The following is an 18,575-nucleotide window of genomic DNA, read 5'->3' as shown; positions in this document are numbered from 1 at the left end:
TTAGATCCCCATGCAAAGGATGGGAAGGCCATAGGGTCATTCATTACAGCAAGAGCACAGGAGGGGATGCTTCTGTCATTGATCTTCCTGTGTCCCAGCAAAAATGCCAGCATTTACTTACTACATGAGCAAACTATCCAGGATGCCAGAGGCAGGTCTCAGGACTCAGCACAGCATGGAAGTAGAGGGACCCTATCCACCCAGCACCGATACCGCAGTTGAAGAGGAACAGTGCCACCCAGTGCTCTGTAGCTTGCACCTGGCTAGCTCTTAACATACTTTATGACTGGAAGAATTTGAGAATCTCTTTTAGCTAAAACATATTTGGGGCTGAAGTGTAAACAGTTGATTCTTTGCCAAGTATAAATGATACAGTCGTTCGTTTTATGCCTTGAGAGAGGAAGAATGGATTGGAAAAAAAAAAAAAGAGGGTAAGAGGGTGTTGAGAGTTCCAATTACGGATCAGGATATAGCCCTGCAGAGACTGTAAAGAGAGGCAGACAACATTGAAAGGAGATCTCAGAGGCTTCTAATTTTGCAGAGGGCTGTCATTCAATCCGGCAAGGTTAGACGGAGAGTATGTAGTGAGCTACCCATTGTGCTAAGGCTTTGAGGGTGCCAGGGGGAGAGGCCTGCCGAAACACCCATAATAAGAGTAAACAAACAAGGTCTGTGGGAACAGAGAAGGGAGCAATTAACTTGACATACTAGAATAAGGTGCCAGGCAACCAGGGTCCTATTCAGCTCTGCCATTCCCTCGCTGTGGGCCCTAAGACAAGTTACCTTAAATCTCACTGAGCCTCAGTTTCCTCTGTGAAAATGACAACGGTAATATTGACCCTACGACACTGCAAGGATTAAAAAATGTAATTGAAAGAACCTAACGCAATGCCTAACACCTACAGCTATTCACTAAATCTGAACTCCTATTACAGAGGAGACTTCACGGAAGGTTTTATTGGAAAGTGACTTTTGAGCTAGATCTCAAAGAAGTAAGAGTTCCATTTTCTTGGCTGAAGAACCCTTATCCCCCCCCCCCTTAATTGAGGAAGTGACTCAAGATGGATGTCCTTGAAGCAGTGAGGACAGATCGATGCGGGTACCCCTCCCGCCAGCCAGATACATGATTTCCTGCACGAGGTCTGTGGGAGACAACTGTCACAGGCAGATCACCCAGACCTCCCACCAAAGAACAAGCAAGTTACCGCTAGCTGGAGACAGCAAACTTTCTGTGGCCAATCACCCTCCTCTGCAGAGCCATGGCTTGAGAATGGAGCCTCCAGTCTGAGGCTCTGTCCCAGAAGGCCTTCCCAGGCTGGGGCTGAAAACTGCAGGTCAGGGAGCTGTGTATTACAGACACCATTCTGGCACTTTCTGAAGGCGATCTGCTCTCTACTGGAAGGAGAAGGCATCGTTACTGCAGAAGATCAATCTGATTCTGTGCCAAAGATGCTTGCTCTCAATTAGCACCTGTGCTTTCCTAGCTGGGGTGCAACACACATTCAAGTATTTCTCAGCCCTAACACTGGAATTTGCAGGTTCTTCCACAGTCACAGGAACACTCCAGGTAAGAGGAAATAGGTACGTGTTGTGAAAATGTGAACAGGCTTCCTTCCCTACCCGCAGCCAAGAGCTGGAAACCCGGTTCTTCGCATCTCTGTCTTGCTCTCAGCGCCACCTACAGTTCCATAAAGGTGCTTTCCTACCTGGGAGATCTTTTCCCCGGTACAAAAATGATGCTCTTTCACAACTAAGAGAAAGAGAGGTCCGCACGCACTGTCCTCGGCATCAGAATATGCCAGAAGAAGTGAAAGTGACACTTTAAATCTAAGAGGCATTTTATTTCTAGTTAGGAGGGCAGGAAGAGACAACAGAGTAAAGAAACACATTTGTGAACATATGGAAGTTACATTTAACCTGATATGAAAACAATTGAGCCGAGCAATAATGTTCACCTCGTGTTATTAGGGTGCTGCTAATACTGCACAGCTGAAGGGGATACAAATTTTGCCTTCACAGAGCCAATTTCAAGACAGACAATTAAAATGCAGAGTGATTATGTGATCAAATTATAAAGAGCATGGGAAGGAGGCCTCAAGAAGACAGATCTATCAGAGTCTGAGAATGGGGTCGGGGACTCTCTGAGTAGAGGGCTTCAAAAGCTAGATGGATGGGGCACCTGGGTGGCTCAATGGTTGAGCGTCTACACCTTTGGCTCAGGGTGTGATCCCGGGGTTCTGGCTTCCAGTCCCACATCAGGCTTCCCGCAGGGGGCCTGCTTCTCCCTCTGCCTGTGTTGTGTCTCTCCCTCTCTCTCTCTGTGTCTCTCATGAATAAATAAGTAAAATCTTTAAAAAAAAAAAAAAGCTAGATGGGTAAAGACAAAAAGAGGGGAGGGAAGAAGTGTTCATTTTGTGGGGATTAATAGGTATATTTAGGGGTGTCAACCAAACCAGGGGACATCGGGGAGCTCCCCCAATTCACTGGTGGAGGAGAAGCCCCAGCTGTACAGCCTGTGTTCTATCCCCCCACACCCCAGTAAGGGCTGAGTGGACTAGGGAGCAGCACATTACCCAGCCTGAGCTGGGAAGGTAGAATTGAGACTTCGAGGTCTCCGATTGGGAAGAAAGGTGACATCTAACTTGGAGAGTTAGGTGGAGAAGCCATGATTTGCTGTGCAGGTAAAGCAGAAGAGAAAAAAAAGTCTTCTCTCTCTCTTGGGTTATTGTTTTTTCTTCCAAATTTTTTTATTGAAATTCTAGCTATCTCCTGGGTTATTGTCAGAGCCTCCCAACAGGTGCCCTTGCCTCCTTGGCCTCTTCTACAGCACTGGGCGATTCCATCCCGACTTTAACCAGATTCCCTCAGTTCTCCCCTTAACTGTGTCATAGCTTCAGCCCCAGAGTAGAAGCCAAAGTACCTAAAACAATTCAAGAAACTTACGTGACCTCCCCCAGAATCACCACTACGTCTCCCCTCTAATCTTCTGACTCATCTCCCCCATTTCTCACTCTGCTCCTCCTCCCTGGCCTCCTTATTGTTGCTCTAAATGCTGCCCCACAGCCTTGGTGTTTGCTCTTCTCTCATCCTAGAATTTCTGACTGGAGAGGTCTATGTAACTCACTCATTCACCTCCTTGAAGTTTTGCTCAAATGCCAACTTTTTAGTGAGATACCTCTTGACTCCTTGACTAAAAATTAAAACACTCTATAATGTTCCCTCCCCCCGTCCCTGCTTTATCGTTCATTCATGGAACTTACCACCCATCTGACATACTATAGACTCCCCTTATTTAGATTGTATACTATCCGGCTTTGCCCCCACCGCCAACAACTGTTGTTAGAAGGTAGGAAAGAGATTTTAAATAATTGGTGATTAATTAATTAGTGGAGTAGGTGGGTGCATGGAGAAAGCTCTGGTTGGGTCCTAATTGCTTTTCTAGCTCCTAATTCACCTGCTCCTGACTCCACCACATTCCTGCCATTGTGTCCTAGGAAAACCTCTGCAACCTTATGACAAATTCTTCTTTTGTTGCTAAAATAATCTCAGTTAATTTTTGTCATATGTGCAAACTAAAAAGTCCTACAATGAGAGAATAGTCTTTGAAGTTGCTCTATCTGAAGTAAGTTTTGCTCTAAATATCCTGAAGCCTTGCTCCCTTACTTCACCTACGTCTCTGGTCAAGTGTCTCTGAATTGCAGAGGTCTTCTTGGACCACCTTACCTAAAATAGCAATCTCCTAGGGGTGGGGGCGGGGATGGGGTAACTGGCTGATGGACATTAAGGAGGGCACTTGATGTAATGAGCACCAGGTATGATATACAGCTCATGAATCACTAAATTCTACCCCTGAAATTAATAATACATCATATGTTAACTAACTTGAACTTTTTTAAAGATTTTATTTATTTATTCATGAAAGACACACAGAGAGGCAGAGACATAGGCAGAGGGAGAAGCAGGGTCCATGCAGGGAGCCCGACGTGGGACTCGATCCCAGGACTCCAGGATCATGCCCTGGGCTGAAGGCAGGAGCTCAACCACTGAGCCACCCAAGCGTCCCACTAACTTAAACTTAAATAAAACAAAGTGAACAAATAATAAAACAGCAATCTTCTAGAATAGATCTCAAGAGTTCATGCCACAAAAAAAGGTAACTATGTGAGCTGATGGATCTGTTAATTAGCTTGATTGTAATAATCAGGGTACATGTATATCAAAACATCATATTGTATGACCTAAATATATACAGTTTTTATCGATCAAAAATAAAATAAAAATAAAACTGGTAAATAAAATAAAATGGCACTCTTTTGTCTCCCCCTCATAGTCTATTCCAACCCACATTATACTTACCTTCATAGCACATGTGGCTAGCCTGATAATATATTTATTTATTTACTGCTCCCTCCACTGGAAGGTAAACTCCAGGAAAATAGGGACACATAGGGCTTTTACCACTGGATCCTCAGAGTTTAGAATCATCTAGTGGACAGCTCACACTCAGTGACTGTATGTTCACAAATGCCTTTAAAATGCCCATCACTGGGGTACCTGAGTGGCTCAGCGGTTGAGCATCTGCTTTGGTTCAGGGTATGATCCTGGGGTCCTAGAATCAAGTCCCACATCATGCTCCCACGGGGAGCCTGCTTCTCTCTCTGCCTATATCTCTGCCTCTGTCTGTGTCTCTCATGAATAAATAAATAAAATCTATAAAATAAAATAAAATAAAATACCAATCACTGTTACAGGTACTATGGAAGCACATGCCCTGCAGGAACCTACATCCTAATGGGAGATTTTTGTTAGCTATGAAATGAATGCACTTAGAGGTGAGAAACATATGGAGCGTATGTTAAAGTGTTCCTGGACCTGAAAGTTGAGACAAGAACTAAACTTTGGGACCACCTTGGAGGTCCTAGTGGGTTATAGAAGACTTTGGTTAGTTGCTTCCCTAGCATCTACCTCCCACACCCACCAAAAGAATACAGATTTTCCCCCTGGCAAACTACCCTACATCCAGTTTCAGCAACACTGTTTGGACAGCTCTAGGGGCCGTACCTAAATAGACATAAGCAATCAGCATGTGACCCGTTGGCCACCAACATTGATTTTCAGAAGAACATGTGACTCAGTTCAGTAAGGCTGAACTTACTGGTAAGTAAGAACTTACTTACTAGTAAGGCTGGAAGAAATATTTGTTGAAGTTTTGGGGCAAGAAATGTCTTTTTTCCATGGGAACTACAAGAAAAGTAATTTCTCTTCCTGTGGGTACCAGGTTGAAGCTGAATGTTCCAGAACTCTTGCAGCAAACATTGCTTCCATAAGCTAAAGAATGAACAATACAAGGTGGCATATGGAGGACAAAGCAACATACAGAAAATGGCAGAGTTCAGAGAATTGCCCTGATGATATCATAAACCCCTGGATCAGACGGTCTGAAGCACAAATTCTGACCTTTTCTGTCTTATAAGCCAATAAACTCCTTTTATGGATTAAGCCGATTTTTATATTTGCCAAACCAGAAAAGGAATACATGCTTGTAGAAACATGAGAAATAGTAAAGAGATACATAAGACAAAGCTGAGCAGCTTCTCTTATATTCCTTTCCATTCCATCCTCTGAAATATTAACAGATGGGTGTTGCTATGGGTTGAACTGTGTCTCCCCGCAAAAAAACCATATGTTGAAGTTGTAACTCCCAGTATCTCAGAGTGTTGACTATATTTAGTGATAGGATCTTTTAAAAGATAATTAAGTTAAAGGTCGCCTGGGTGGCTCAGTCGGTTAAGTCCAACTTTTGATTTAGGTTCAGGTCATGATCTCAGAGTCATGAGATCAAGCCCCAGGTCAGTCTCCACACTCAGTGTAGAGTCTGCTTGAGGTTTTCCTCTCCCTCTGCCTCTCCCCACCCATAAATTAATAAATTAATAAATAACAGGGTAAGTTAAAATGAGGCCATTGGGTCAGCCGAAAACCAATGAGGTTGATGTCTTTATAAGAAAGGAGATTGGGACAAACACACACACAGAGGGAAGACCATGTGAAGATATAGAGAGAAGACAACCATCTGCAAGGCAAAGAAAGAGGACTCTGAAGAGACCAATTCTGTCAACACCTTGGTCTCAAGACTTCTGGCTTCCAGAATTGTGAGAAAATGAATTTATGTTGTTTAAGCCGTTTAGTATATGGTACTTTATCACAGCAGTGGTAGCAGCTAATACACATTTGTATCTTTCCACAGCTTTCTCCTTGCTTCCATCTAGACTTACAATGTATCCACACATAATTATAGTTTCTGCTTTTGTTTTTATCAAAAGATTCATGCTGTACTCATTATTCTGCAACCTGTTTTTCTCACAAAAAACATGGGTATTGCTAAATATCAGCTGAGACCAATCCATCTGTATCTGTTTCCTAATTTTTAAGTGCATGTACATGTATGTAAATATAGTTTTATACAAATGCAATCATATACCTAAGGTGTTTGAAGGAGGAAATTTGTTTGTTTTCCTGTTTGGTTTGCTTGGGTTTTTTTTTTTTTTTTTTTGGTACTGTTTTCTTTTACTTTCTCTTTTTTTCTGGGACTTGTCTCTTTCCTTTTCCCTCAGACCCAAGATAAACCAAATTAACAACTTCAAATGTGTCCCGGAAACCACGCTTTTCTCCGAGCCTTGTAATCTTTTCATTGCCTAACTCCTATCATCCCAACCCAACTGCACAACCCCTAGGACCTGATGGCTATGACACAACCCTAGGACCTGATGGCTCTAACACAAAAGTGTGGTTTCATCCCAGCCCATGAGTGGTTCACTTCAAATGGTTCATGGAGGATCCCATTATTCCTAAGGACTCAGGGGTTGAAATGAGAGCCTTGGCTGTGGATGTTGCCCAAAGCCTGGAGTGGGAAAAAGATGGCTGACACCAAGATCTTGGAAATGATTGTATTTGTTAGCACACAAGAGACACCTGCTGGAGACTTTCAGGATTGTTTGGAAGAGCAAAAGAATGCCGTGGCTGCTGGACATCCTGTGCTAACTGGAAAGCCCTTCAAAAACTCTTTTGTTCTCCCCAGTTGAACTCCTCCTGCTTGACAATTGCATTTAGGTGATAGTAGAGAAATGATGCCACTAGAATAGTAGTCTTTGAAAACAGCTCAGATGCACTGGTGATTATCAGCTGATTCCGGGGGTATCTTGTTTGTGTAAACATGACATCTCTGTTAATAGCAAAATTGCACAACCAAATTCTTGTGCCCTTAGAGATCAGTAAAACATAAGAATAAGATTAGAAGTTCCCATTTATCTTCCTTTTAAAGAGTTAAGTTATTGAACTAGTTCTTCACTTTGCTCAAGGTGATCTGCCTTCAGTAGGGCAAAGACAACACAAAACAGAGAGACTCCAGATCCAACAAAGCACTGTAAAGAAACGGCGGAATTTCATATAGGATGGCCCCCAGATATGTGCCATTCAGAAACCAGCTTTGTGGCTGCTGAGCTCACACTATTTTATGCCACACATCAGCACACCATCAGCCAGTCTGTATCCTACCATGGGTTTTATTTTATCCAGAAACATTCCACCTCTTTCTTCAGCTGTTAGGCAAATGCTCCTTTGGGCTCAAACACACTTGAAATATCGTGTATTTAAGAAATGGAGTGTTTAAAAAAAAATAAATGGAGTATTTTACAAATAGATAAAACAAACTTCAAAAGAGATCCTGAGTAAAAAATATGTACAGGTTATGCATGTGAAGTGTAAGCAGAGTGGAAAAAATCAGTATTAATCCTCTCAAACAATGAGTACAAATTAGAATCATAATAAAATATGTTTGGGGACACCTGGGTGGCTTAATGGTTGAGCTTCTGCCTTCATCTCAGGGTGTGATCCCAGGGTCCTGGGATCAAGTCCCACATCGGGCTCCCTCTGCCTATGTCTCTGCCTCTCTCTCTTTCTCTGTGTCTCTCATGAATTAATAAATGAAATCCTTAAAAATGTGTGTGTATATATATATATATATATATATATATATATATATATATGTTTGGTCAATAAAACAGCAAAATAAAAGTTAATGCAGTGTTGGTGAATATGTAGGGAAACTGGATTGTCATACACAGTTGATGACAGGGTAAATTACTATAAGCTTTTTGAAAAGCAACTTGATCATGAACAACTTAAACATACGACTACTTTTGACTCACAACGCTGTTAATGGATATTAATTCTGATATACAAGTATTTTATTGTCTTAGAAAGCTGATCATAAAGCATGAGGTTTTGAAAGCATGAGTGAAAGAACCTTATTATGTTAGAGAAAAATATCTGTGTATGTGCATGCATGCTCACATGACACATACCTAAAGAAAATTCTGGAAGAATATACATAAATTTTAACAGCAGTTATTTTTTGCCTGCCATCTTTTTCCTTTTTCCTCAGCCATCTTCTGGCCTCATCTCCTCCTGCACCTCATCAGCACTCCAGCCATACCAGCCTCCTCACCACTCTAGAATATACGAGGACAGTTTTGCCTTGGTGATGTTCCATCGATTTGTTAGCCGGGAACTCTTTCCCTTTGGATATTCACTTGGTTCCCACCCTCACACTCTTCAAGACTTTGCTTAAATGCCCTCTTCTCAATACGGCTTTCCTCTGTCCCACAAGTTAAAACTGAAACCACCCCCAATCCAGAGCCCCATATCCTTTTCCTGCTTTCCCTCCGTGGAACTTCCCACCATGTAACTTGCTAGACATTTCACTCATGATTTATTATGCCTTGTTCGAAGCCAGCTGATCCCAAGGATAGAAATTTGTTTTCCGTGCTGAATCCTCAATCCTTTGAATAGTGCCTGGCACACACTAGGTTCTAAATACAGGGGAAATGAAGGAATGTGCTTGATGATTCACAGACAGTGTTATAAAGCTTCACAACCATTCTGGGAGGCAGGCACTCAGTACTCCATTTTATAGGGGACCAAACCAAACCTTAGAGGTAAAAATGTCATTTGGCAAACAAACAATAAGATCAGGGTACAAACCCACAATTACTAGACCTCAAAGCCAAACTTCTTATCACTATGGCTACCTCACCACCATCTTCCCTCCAAAAAAGCTGGTGGGATTCAGATCATTCTAGTGCCTATTGCACCTTTTATTTACTTATTTTTTAAATTGTGAGGGAGAAAGCGTGCGCGCACGCGCACACACACACACACACACACACACACACACAAGCAGAGGGGGAGGGACAGGAGGAGAGAGAGAATCTTAAGCAGTCTCCACCCCCAGCACAGAGACAGCACGAGCCCAGCACAGGGCTCAGTCTCACAACTCTGAGATCATGACCTGAGCTAAAATCAAGAGTCTGGCACTTAACCAGCTGAGCCACCAAGGCACTCCAATTATTGTACCTTTTAAAATGTTGCTAGACCCATTGGTAGGTAACCATGGAAGCCAAAATAAGTAAGATAATAGGCTAAAGACTGAGTTAACTGGTAGACCAGTAATTCACCTTGCCAGAGTCCCAGGATTCTTGTTCTGGATGTCTTTAGACATGTCATGCCCTCAACCTGGACAAAACACTTGGCTTTGAAGTTTAGATATACCTGAGCCCTGGCCTCCCAGTTGTCATCCATTATCTGTGTGTGAAGCAATTTGTCAGCCCTCTGGGCTTCAAAGTCCTCATCTGCAAAAGGAGATGTATGTCCCCAACTTGCAAGATTAACTGAAAAAGGATGCATTAGGTGCCTACCACAGAGCCTGGTGCTTAGGAGCAAACATGTAATAAATGATCCCCTTATGTATGCACCAAGGAACAGCCCAGAGCAGCGTTGGATTTTTTGAGCCTATGGTCGAGCCGCTGGCTAGTGTGTTCAGTATCGCCTCTCAAATGAAGAATGTGTTGGGAATGGGTCAATAACAATTTCTGGTGCTTTTTTTTTTTGTGCCTCAGTAGCAGAATCTTGATAAATTATAACTATTTGCACAAAACTGGATTGCACAAATTAGATATCTTTGTCCATTCTTTGCTTCAACCTTATGCTGAGGTAATATTATTATTACAAAGTGTGGGGGGCATTATTCTTTTACTATACTCAGGCTCTTTTCATCTATTACTTACTTAAGTAGATAGTAAAATCCTTCTGCAAATAAAGATAAAATATTACAATGTTAGGAAAGTTCTCTCTTTCTTTCTTTCTTTCTTTCTTTCTTTCTTTCTTCTTCTTCTTCTTCTTCTTCTTCTTCTTCTTCTTCTTCTTCTTCTTCTTCTTCTTCTTCTTCTTCTTCTTCTTCTTCTTCTTCTTCTTCTTCTTCTTCTTCTGTTACAGCACTCATCTGTATCTGAAACTGTCTTATTTATTAAATGCTTAACTATTCATTAGTTTTCTCACCTACTAAACTATGAGCTCCCTGAGGGCAAAGAGCACATCCAGTTGCATTTTTACTCCTCTTCCTCTAGTTCCTAGAACAGTATCTGGACCATAATTGGTGTTAAATAAATACTTGTCAAAAGAGAAATGTAAAAGGAGGATATGCTTTTCTGAAAAGATTTGACCAGCCTGAGCCTGAGGGAGCCATCCGTAAGGCCCAGCTAATAGGCTTTTTTGAAAAATTATGTTATTGGACTTCTATTAAAATCCTGAACATATGCTTTTCTGGAAAATTACTTGTCTAATGGGAATATATTACAATTCCAACTTTTATTCTGACCAACAGACACTGTTTCTGGGTGATGTGGACTCCTCTCCCCCCTACCCCCATTTCATCCCCCCTGATGTGGAGAACAAAAGCAAAAGCAATATAGAAAAAATATTAAACTTCCTTGTAACTTACAGCCCATTGACAAGTCCTTGAGACAAGCAGAGTGACCTTCCTCCAGGAAGCCAACTGCCTCAATATGAATACTTTGTTAGAGGGAAAAGATAACTGTAGCTTGACATTAGCCTGATCCCCAGGATCCTGTAAATCTACTTTAATATATAAAAATTCCTTTGGAGACTTCCTTTATCTCTACCCTTCCCCACCAAGATATAAGTTAGCAATCATCCTCCAAACATATGACCAACTGATATACATCTGAAGCATATCATTCCTAAGGTTTTACTAGACAGTAGTAAATGACTTTATCCTAACAACAACCAATCCCTCCAAGACCTAGAAACTTTACTTCCAAATTCCTTAGAGACATATCCTATCCCTAACCCCCTCCCAACTTGAAAGTATATAATCAATCACCTGTCACAACGCCAGTGTGGGTCTTTCTGCCCATAGGTTCTGTCCCTGTGCTTTAATAAAACCACCTTTTTACATCAAAGATATCTCAAAAATTCTTTCTTGACCATTCACTCCTGGACCCCAAATTTCACATCATCCACCACCGAGTCTGTCCTTCTAGACAGAGGGACACTAGAGAATGGAAGAAAATATTTTTAAAGTATTCCTGAATCTCAACATCCTCAGCAAGTGTCATATTCTTTTACTAAGTTCTTGCAGATTTCCATTGTTAAAACATGGTCAGATTTCACTGTTGTTCAAGGCTCGCAGCAAGATTACAAATAAATAGACAGTCTAAAAATATCTTTGTACATGGTTTGGAGAGAGATCTTCCAGAGTATCCTTTGAGATGTCATTCAGATAAAAAATGCTGTGAGGCTGTACTCTCATTATTGTGGCTTTATTCTTTCTTCTCATTCACATGAAGGTGAGAACATATTGATGACAAAGATGCCTGTAGGCTTTTGTTCTTCTATAAAGATGCTCCCATTGAGTTCAACAGCTTTCAGAGAATCATTACAAGACATTGTGTTGTTTAACTTCCCGCATCACACAAGGGCAATAAAGGGTTTTCAACACCTTTTTAATATTCCAACCATCTCTCATAGCCTATGCAAGCTGTATGGAATACATAAAAAAAATCGTCCTAATGCATACAAAAATGTTTAAGAAGAAAAACATAGTAAATGGCAGGGGGAGATAAAAATTGCTAAAGGCTCCCTTTATTGTTGCCTATAAAGTTTTAATCAGACACAATTTGTTGAGCCTGGAATGGGAAGAGAATAATGAGCTTCTATTTTTGGAAGTTATGATCATCAGAAATTCTGACAATACTGATTTACTGCAAGGCACAAAAAAGGCATGGCCTCAGCTGGCAGGGCTGAAGTGCATCTAGTTCCAATCTCTGTGCAAAAGGGATTAGTGCTTGACAAATACACCAAATCTCTGCATTCGAGAGCTCATGACTATCTAATCTATAAGAACTCAGATATGGATTTCCTGTTTTTTCCTCATCTTCTCTGGCGTTTCAAAAATTTTAAAAATTGCTCATCGATACAATGGGGAAGAGTCTCCGAGGACATGTAGTCCACATTTTCCTTTCAACCAGTGGGGATATTGAGGCAAAGAAAAGTTTTCTCAAGTTCAATAAACAGAATGGACCCACCAGATGGCAAGGAGCCATTCTACTGTTATTTTTTTTTTCATTTTTAAAACAATAGAATAAATAAGCAAATTTAGGAAATCAAATTCTACATCCTACTTAGTAGGCAAGTTTCGTCCATGTGTTCACAAAGACTTTTACAACTGTCATGAGAAAGATGGTCATTTTCAATAAAATTGTTATGGCTTGATCATGAGAGTGGAAGTGGAAGCAGAAGATAGAAGTCACAGACTTCTAGGAATCTGATTTGGGTAATCCAACATGAGTCAATGCTTTATGAGCTCCATTAGCCCAAGAAAGAAGACAGGATCTCATTACCACAGCCTCCTTTTCAGCTAGATTCAGCCATGGGACCTAATAACCTCTACCAATCAGATGCACCAGGACAAGATGTCTATTCAAAAGTGAGCAATAGAAGGAGTCTACCAGGACATGGAATTTATTTTTGCAGAGAGACCTGGGAGTGAAGTAGTGGAAGTTCAAGAATATAGAAGCTGGCATCCTGCATTTGAGCCCAGGCAAGATATCAGTAGGTTCTACATTATGAACCTTGCAGTGTGGTTTGGACCCTGTTCCTGAATACCTAACTTTCAAGCCTGATTTTCTGGCTTCCCTGGGGAATCTCTTTACTACCTGTCACTTTTTTTTAAAGATTTTATTTATTTATTTATTTGTGAGAGACAGAGAGAGAGAGAGAGAGAGGCAGAGACACAGGCAGAGGAAGCAGGCTCCAATGCAGGGAGCCCGACTTGGGACTCGATCCCGGGTTTCCAGGATCATGCCCTGGGCTGAAGGTGGCGCTAAACTGCTAAGCCACCGGGGCTGCCCAACTACCTGCCATTCTAACACACTTTCTTTGCTGGAGTGGAAGGGGAGCTTGTCTCCAGAGATGGCTCCTCTGTGAGCCTCATCTCATGGTGTCATCCTTCCCTTGAATCTGGGCTAGCCCTGTGACTCCACTCATACCAAAATGTGATGGAGTGATACTCTGTGACTCTAATGGTAAGTCACTAGAATCCTTCTGCCTTTGCCATTCAGATGGCTTGCTCTTGGGGAAGCCAGGTTTGGAAACTGGCTGCCACCCTGTAAGAAGCTTAAGCCATGTGGAGAGGCAGTATGGTGTCAGGACAAATCAAAAGAAGAGGTGAGACTCTTTCTGCTGAAAATAAAGAATGTCTCTCTCCTCAGCCTTGGATAATTTACTTTAGAAAACCTGTAATTATAAGTACTGGCTTCCTCTCTTTGGAGTGTATATAAACCCCTTTGAAAACTAGATGGGTCTTTTGTCAGGTGTATGACCCAGGACTGTTTTTCTCAAGGACCTGGGATACTTTACTTTGAAATGTAAACCTCAAGTGAGATAGCACCTCCCCTCTCCCAGTCCCCAACCCCTGCTCCCTCTCTCCCTTCCTTTCTCTCCCTGCCTCCCTCTCTCTCTCTCTCTGTTTGTTTTCGACAGTGGGAACCTAACTTGATTAGGTACCTTTCTCCAAGTTGCAAAATAATCTCCCGACATAAAGACATCAGAAGTTTGTTATTCCTCTGGATAAAACCAATTAGCCAACACAGATGGTCACCCTCATTACCATGTAAAGTTAGGACGAAATGTTTGTGACAAGTAGTGCCATCAAATCCTCTGACCTGAGGACTAGCTATTTATTATCTTGAGAATGGGTATGTAACAGGTTGTGACTGCTTGGCGATTTCTATTTGCCATCTCTTAGCAGATTGCCTCAAATATGAACCTCATTCTGGTTTAGTGCTTATTGAACAATAAAACTGTTTTTTCTTATTCTTATTATTATTTTACTACCTCTGCAGAGAGGGTTTCTGGGTTAGAAGATTTTGTTTTTAATTGTGTTTCCCACAAGTAGACACTCTGGTTGTCAGCCCAGCTGAGGTCCCAGATGACAACCAGTACCAGCTGCCGGCCATGGGAATGAGCCATCCTGGATGTCCAGCCCAGTAAGCCCTCAGATGACTGCAGCCCTGGCCAATATCTGACCATAATTACATGAGGGATCAAGCCAGACCCGCTAGTTAAGCCAGTCAATCAGAGAACCATGAGAAGTTAACAATGATTTATTGTTTTAAGTCACTAAGTTTGGGGGGAATACATTCTACAGCAAGAGATCACCAAGACGGGGCAGCCTGGGTGGATCAGCAGTTTAGTGCCTTCGGCCCAGGGCGTGATCCTGGGGTCTTGGGATCGAGTCTCCCATGCGCTCCCTGCAGGGAGCCTGCTTCTCCCTCTGCCTGTGTCCCTGCCTCTCTCTGTGTGTGTTTCTCATTAATAAATAAATAAAATATTTTTTAAGAGAGAGATAACCAAAACGAATGACTCTTATTCTTGCAAAGTAAGAATTGACTGGTACTAGAACCTCTTCTTCTATGCGGTGAGTGTCTTGGAAGATTAGGGTCCATTCTGTCTCTGAAATTCCCTCTTGAACCTGGTGTTACTTTTTGCACAGAGAGGTTACTGATACCCATCCCTGCTTAAATCGTTTTTTGGACAGTAGGGGTTTCAGTAAAGTAAAAACAACAAATCAGAGGCAATACATGCCAATCCAAATAAATTGAATATTTTTATCTAACAACTGCTTCTAAAAACCATTTTCTTCTGTTTATATACTCCACAGATAATTTCCCTGCAGTTTAAAGCCAATACACCCAAAATTATATATAGACAATTATATGCAGACCAAGACTTTTTCATTTGTTCAGAACCATTTCCAAGCTTTGACCTTGGTTCACTGGGCATTTCATTCCAATGTTTACTTGAGGGGACACCATGTTGGGTTCTGTGCCTACTTTTTTTTCCCATTTCAATGCTATAATTGAAAGCTCTCTATTTGTTGACCACAGAGACCTCTTTCACAAAACACTGTCAGGATTGGAACCAAATAGTTAGGCAGAAAGAATACTATCTGCAGGGACCCATTGTTCCATTTCTGTGGAGCATCAGCCTCTGTGGAGCCACCTTTGGGTTATGTTTCTACAGATGCATGCTGTTTCTGCCACCTTGACTTTCCACACCTCTGACTTATTACTCACTCTCAGGTTTTTTGGAAAAAACAACCAGATGCTGTCTTTCTGCTTTTTCCAGGATTGATAAATGCCTTTTAGTTGCAATTTAAATTGAATTTTGGAAACTTTAGGCTGGTTTCCTTAGTTGATCTGGAACTTCCTAACATGATTAATCTTCCACACAGAGACTCTGGAAGCAGAGGTTCAGAGCTACCAATTTCCCCTTCTTTCCCCCATCCATTTAAAAAAAAAAAATTTAGAATTATTTTATTTATTTATTTGAGAGAAAGAGAGAGTGCACAAGTAGGGTGAGCAGCAGGCATAAGGAGAGGGAGAAGCAGGCTCCTTGCTGAGCAGGGAGCCTGATGGGGGACTTCATCCTAGGACCCTGGGATCATGACCTGAGCCAACAGCAGATGCTTACCCAACTGAGCCGCCCAGGTGCCCCACCCCTACCCATTTTTTAAAGCCTCATGGCATGAATCAGCAGACCATCCATTTATAGAGAAAGGGTTGTGGAAAGATGTCATAAATGACAACCAGACCACAAAGTCTGTTGCAGGTGACCAGCTCCTATCTGCCGTGCTGAAATCTCTCATTTGCCTCTGTTTCCATAGAGCCTGGGATAACCATGTAAAGACGGGAAGTAAAAAGGTTCTCAAGCAATTTGGAAAAGTCTGTTGAAAGAGTGAGTTCCGAAGCATACATCCATGGTTTCAGCAATTTCATCTCCAAAAAGACAAACTATTAGCATGCACCTCCCAGGGCAGCAGAGAAGCCTAAAAAGAGTAAGAATGTAGGCAATGCCCTGAGTATTGTGTTGGCTCCTCACAAAGCAATAAATCAATCAGTGTCACCTTTGATTATTGTCTCATCCAGGGCAGTACTGGGAGCAATGCATTCTGCTGGAGGCACTGTGCAAGAGAGACTTTGCAAGATGTAGAGCTACGAAAAGAGAAGAAGAAAAGGGAAGAGGAGGAGGAAAAGCAGCAGAAGGGAAGGAAAAGGAGAAGACAAATGAAGAGAGGAAATGACCAGAATGATGAAGGGCCTTGACATAATGTCATGTGAGAATTCTACAGAAAATAAGACATCACACCTGGAGAACATAAAGCACAAAGGTCATGAAAACCAAAATGCCTCCTGGTTGAGGAAACAGATCTTTGATCATTCAGCAATTGCATACTTAATGCTGATCTTGTGCCCCGCATACTCAGTCATAAATGCAGGTACAGTAACAGCCTGCATGGAGCTCATAGTTGAAAGAAGGAGAAATCAATCAAATAATAATGAAAACACGTTTGATGTCCTGTTGTCTTTTGCACATTTAGAGTCCCTTGAATTCCATGGCACGAATTTTTCCTGATACTAAAGCAAAAGGTTACTTCTGAGTAAGAGGAAGGTAAATTAGACATCATTGGTATTTTCTTCTTTATACTTTTCTGTATTTTCCAGATTTTCTATAATTGGCATGTATGTCTTTTAAAAATACAGATTGTATTTTACTCTCCAGCTGGAATCTTTGGAACCTGCAAAGATTTTTGGTTCCTGTGATCAAAAACTATTTTCTACTACTCTGCATCATTATAACAGCATTTGGGAATTGTAGTTGGTTTATGTGAGATTATACTAAAGTTATTAACATCATATGTCTTAATATGACTGGGGAAATGTGCTTTATTTAATTGTTAGCACAATTATAAAACAAGTAAAGCAGGTCAGATTATGTGAGGAACAATTTTATTGAATATCAGGATAAATAACTGGGGGGGGAACTATTCTGAAAAGATTTGCAATTAAATTTAAGGCAATTTTAAAACTGACTTATTAAAAGTGTAAACTCCGGCACCTGTTTCGTTTAGTTTAGTTTAGTAAAATTGTATTAGCTTAACTCTGTGGCGAATGAACAACCATAGCAACAAAATCAATGACATTTTTCTCTCTTCTTTTCCTCCGCAGCTCATTCTTCACGCTGTGTGTGTTTGTCTGAATCATCGCATGGTCCCTTATGTTCATATTTCTGTATCTCACCAAGCTTGCCTTGTCTGATACCATGTAGAAGTGTTTACACTTCACTGGTTTTGGACAATTAGTTTGCAACTAAGCTTAATAGCAAAATAGGGAATTCCCTTTGCCACGTTTCATGAATCACTAGGGTTTTTGGCCAGCTAATCCCCTCTTAAGGAGAATAGATTCCTCTTCATTTTGCTATTAAACGTCTATTCCTGTAGACTTCTTTCCTCTCCACTTCTTATCTTCTTCATTTCCAAATTGCACAGGTAAAAATGCTCTCTCTCTCCTTGATAATGATCATTAATTGCCAAACTCAAGGACCTAGTCCTTTCCCCATTAAAGACTTCTGTAAGTTAGAGATTGCCATCATCCTTAAAAGAGCAAGATTGACCATTGGAGAGGAAAACTTCACATGTTTAGAAGAGCCAGACCTGAAAGCCCTAACCTTTGTCCTCCTGAACTTCATCTTCCTCCTTGAGAGAGATGATCGCTTCAGAGAGACCCAATGGTACCCAGTGTGTTTCCACCTGGAGCTGAACATTTTTTAACAATCTCTTTCTCAATATGACAAAAATGCTTTTACTAATAATCTAATAATCAGTGAAATCAAATTTTGATTTTTTTTAACCTTTAATGTAAGGGACACCTGGCTGGCTTAGTCAGTAGACCATATAACTCTTGATCTTGGGGCTGTGAGTTTGAGCCCCATGTTGGATGTAGAGATTATTTAAAAATAAAATCTTCAGGGCACCTGAGTGGCTCAGTTGGTTAAGTGTCTGACTCTTGAGTTCAGCGCAGGTCTTGATCTCAGAGTCCTGAGATCAAGCTCTGTGTTGGGCTCCACCCTCATTGGGGTATCTGCTTGAGATGCTCTCTCCCTCTGTCCCTCCCTCCACCATGGGTGCACACACTCTCTCTCTAAAATAAACAAACAAACAAACAAACAAATAAATAAATAAATCTTAAATAAGATCTTAAAGCAAATAATTTTAAAAGAATCTTTAAAATTAAAATATCATTCAAAATCAGTAAAATAGTCCAGATACAAAGTGAAATGTGCACTTCCAAACACTATTATGTAGCAGAGCCTGCAATTCA

This window comes from Vulpes lagopus, chromosome 9 (genome assembly GCF_018345385.1).
Source record: "Vulpes lagopus strain Blue_001 chromosome 9, ASM1834538v1, whole genome shotgun sequence".
NCBI classification, from domain to species: Eukaryota; Metazoa; Chordata; class Mammalia; order Carnivora; family Canidae; genus Vulpes; species Vulpes lagopus.
This window is presented reverse-complemented; position numbering follows the sequence as displayed.